This window comes from Leptonychotes weddellii, chromosome 3 (genome assembly GCF_054177405.1).
Source record: "Leptonychotes weddellii isolate Sample4059 chromosome 3, ASM5417740v2, whole genome shotgun sequence".
Taxonomy (NCBI): Eukaryota; Metazoa; Chordata; class Mammalia; order Carnivora; family Phocidae; genus Leptonychotes; species Leptonychotes weddellii.
The window spans coordinates 63,359,234-63,363,113 of NC_138371.1; the positions used below are offsets into that span (position 1 = coordinate 63,359,234).

Sequence of the window (3,880 nt, forward strand, 5' to 3'; positions counted from 1 at the left end):
TGGCATTCTCATGGCCTCTGGGAATTCTAATATTCTTCCCCAGCCTCCCTGCAAAAAAAAAAAAAAAAAATGCTTTTGTGGGGGGCCAGTAAAGCCCAGTCATCTCCAGAATTTGGTCGTGGATTTTGCTAGCAAGCTTGGATGGATTAGCAATTGTAAACTCATTTGTAAACACTGTGATCTCCGTGATGGGCCTGACGTGTTCACTGTGAGACTCCCGGTACACTGGCTGGCAAAGGAGCATTTCAGTAAGTATGAACCTTGGCTGAGTTAAAGCTAAATGTTTATCAAAATATATGTATTCTGTATATCAGAATATCAAAAAGTTTTCCTAAAATATATATTGTAAATCTGCATAATAATATTTCCTAAAATATATATTGTAAATCTGCTAATAGATTTACCATGCTTAAGTTTTTTTTTTTTTAAGATTTTATTTATTTATTTATTTGACACAGAGAAAGCACAAGTAGGCAGAGCAGCAGGCAGAGAGAGAGAGAGAAGCAGGCTCTCCACCAAGCAGGGAGCCGGACACGGGGCTCGTTTCCAGGACCCGGGGATCATGACGTGAGCCGAAGGCAGCCGCCCAACGGACAGAGCCACCCAGGCGCCCCTCCATGTTGAAGTTTTTTGGTCTTCCTCGTAGAAGCCAGAGCCCTGAGTTGCCCATTGAGGAACCTCTGATGGCAATATTCATGGCCATCACCTAGTTTCTATCCAAATGACTTTGGGTGGTCTTTGCGATGTTACTTATAACCACATAACCTGATTTATAATCAATCTTCTGTTAAAAAGAACGCCACAAACCCAAAATGGAACCACACAAACCAAGTTACCAAAACAAGACTTAATATCTAATCTAATTGCAGTTCCAATCTCCTCCAGATATGTAGTCTTCATGGGACAGTCGGGAATTTTCTGATAAGCACCAATCAGGTAATCTGTCACATGGGCTCACCATCCCCAGAAGGAAAACGAGGTAATCCACCTCAAAAGATTCCCCCACCCTTCCCCCTAAGGGAAGGTTACCTTACCTGGAATAATCCTCTCTTTTTCTTTTGTTAATAACTTCCTTGTCCCACCCTCCTTCCTATAAAAACCTTCCATTATGTACAACTTCTCTGAGCTTCCTTTTACCTGCCGGATGAGATGCTGTTGGATTGATGAATTATTTAATAAAGCCAATTAGATCTTCCACTTTACTCATTTGAATTTTGTTTTTAACACTTCTAATCAAATTCATAATCCATTGTTTCTTTTGAACTATTTTAGAGTTTGGCTGCCAGCATACTAGCGCTAACACACTGGGGGATGTGACGACAAGTCTTAACTAGAAAGAGATAAACATTTGGTTTTTTTGTTTTTGTTTGAAGAGAGAAAACAGTTGCAATGAAATCCTCAAGAAGTAGTCACTTGAGCACTGAACCTTTTCCTGGGCGCCATCAAAGTCAAAGTTAACATTAAGTATTCAACAAACTCAGTAGGCATGTATTTTTCTATATAAGACTCCTACTGAGTGACTTACTTACGTTTTTTAGCACTTGCCTCTATTTCCAAGCATCTTTGAATATTATAACTGCTACAGTCAAATGGCCACAAAATGTGGGCATATCATTTAAATTATTAAGATACTGTGGCTGATAAAGGACTAGACAAATGATGTTATAACAGCCTTTGGGGAGGTCAGAGAAAACAAATACCAATGAATAAGGTATGCTTGCTGCTGAAATACTGGAATAGAGAAATGAGAGAATTATTATTTATGGTGTCTTTTTAAACATATAAGGTCTTCCATGGTTATACCTTCATTACATATTATGGAAATAAACAAAGACCACCCAAATAAGAAAAATCAAAGGCTATATTTTCAGAACTTGAACAACCAGCATCACTTGGCATTTGGATGGATTGGCAGGCAGGGGAGTGGGAGTGCTTTATAAGTTAAAAAAAAGAAAAAAGAAAAAAGCAGGGGGACTTCAAGTATGTTCTGATTGGAAATTATTGGCATGGGAAAACAGGAGGCGGGCTAACTAGAAGAGGAATATCTTGCAAGATTGGATTGGAGAGCATATTGATCTTTTTTTGGTTAGTTCCAAGTTAGAAACCTGGCCACTCTGGGCAGGTTGCTGTAGAGGTTGTGAGTCAGAATCCAATTGTCATATATGGTCTGGCCATTATCTGTGTGTGTATGCAGCTTCTCAGCATTAAGATTTCAGAGCTTTCCCAGAATGAACTCAGTATAGCTATCATATGCTGGAACCCACACTCTAAAGGAGTAATACCAGTCTGCTGATCCTGAGTAATTGCCACATTCGTGTTGGAACTGTGCATTAACTATACAGCAAGCATTCTCAATGAGGGCAATATCACCAGGAGTGGTTCTTGGGGGCAAAAATAAATAAATAAATAAATTACTCTTCTTATATATGAAGCACAGATATATAGGGAACATATAGTACATAAAGAAACGTACATTGTATCTCCGGTCTTTAAGTTTCATGGGGAGTTGGTAGAAAAAAAATATCTAAAATAGTAAAACTGGTCTGGAGTGGGGAAGGGTAGAGAATTAAAAAAAAAAAAAAATGAGAGACATGCTATAGAGCCTTTGTAAATACTTCTACCTAAAACTATTCTTTCCAGCCATGGAGCTAAATAGCATCCGACCATCCCTCTTAGACTGCATTTGCCTTGCAATCTCTGGCTCTTCAAACTTTTTCCCAGTTGGTTTAGTTTCTGTTTGAAATACTACAACTACTGTCCTTTCTTCTCTCAAAGCATGGGGAATATCACCAGAATAAAGCTCTCTGCATACACCCATAGCAAAGACTCCCATGTGGTATCATTAAGAAGATCCAATTTTCCACAGAGTATTCTTTTCCATGCCATATCTCCTTTATGAGGAGCCGCTCAAGCAGCAGAAACCAGATGCCAGTCCAGAAAGTATATGATGACAGGAATGAAGTTGAACTCCACCATCCTGGCGAGAAAAAGGAGAGTCATAAACGAAGAATTTTAAGCTTAACCCGCTAAAATTACACAATAAATTGGGGCGCCTAGGTGGCTCAATTGGTTAAGCCTCCGACTCCTGATTTCAGATGGGGTCATGATCTCAGGGTCCTGGGATCCAGCCCCATATTGGGCTCCCTCTCAGCGGGGAGTCTGCTTCTCCCTCTCCCTCTACCCCATCCCCCGCTCACCCACGCACAGGCACTCTCTCTCTCTCAATAAATAAATAAAATCTTTAAAGCAAATAAGTAAATACATAAATAAATAAATAAAATTACATGATAAACTTTGAACTACTCTAGGTAAAAAGAAATGACTGTCCACCTAAAAGGGGTTAAGATGATAAATTTTATGTTATATATATTTTACCACAATTTAAAAAAAATAGAAATTGGGGTGCCTGGGTGGCTCAGTCGTTTAGCGTCTGCCTTCGGCTCAGATCATGATCCCAGGGTCCTGGGATCGAGCCCTGCATCAGACTCCCTACTCCGCGGGAAGCCTGCTTCTCCCTCTCCCACTCCCCCTGCTTGTGTTCCCTCTCTCGCTGTCTCTCTGTCAAATAAATAAATAAAATATTTAAAAAAAAAGAAAAAACATGGGGGCGCCTGGGTGGCTCAGTCATTAAGCATCTGCCTTGGGCTCAGGTCATGATCCTCGAGTCCCCGGATCGAGCCCCACATTGGGCTCTCTGCTCAGCGGGGAGCCTGCTTCTCCCTCTCCCACTCCCCCTGCTTGTGTTCCCTCTCTCGCTGTCAAATAAATAAATAAAATCTTAAAAAAAAAAAAAAGAAAAAAAGAAAAAACAGAAATGACAGACTTAGTTTTCATGCTAGTCCATTACAAGCACGGACTCTTTTCTCCCCCCCTTATTATT

The 3,880-nt window shown here is 40.2% G+C and overlaps 1 pseudogene; it reads right to left on the bottom strand.

The window, feature by feature from the left end:
* Positions 1 to 1,168: 1,168 nt before the first annotated feature.
* Positions 1,169 to 2,331, bottom strand: LOC115936914 (eukaryotic translation initiation factor 3 subunit E-A pseudogene; annotated as a pseudogene).
* Between the last annotated feature and the right edge of the window lie 1,549 nt (positions 2,332 to 3,880).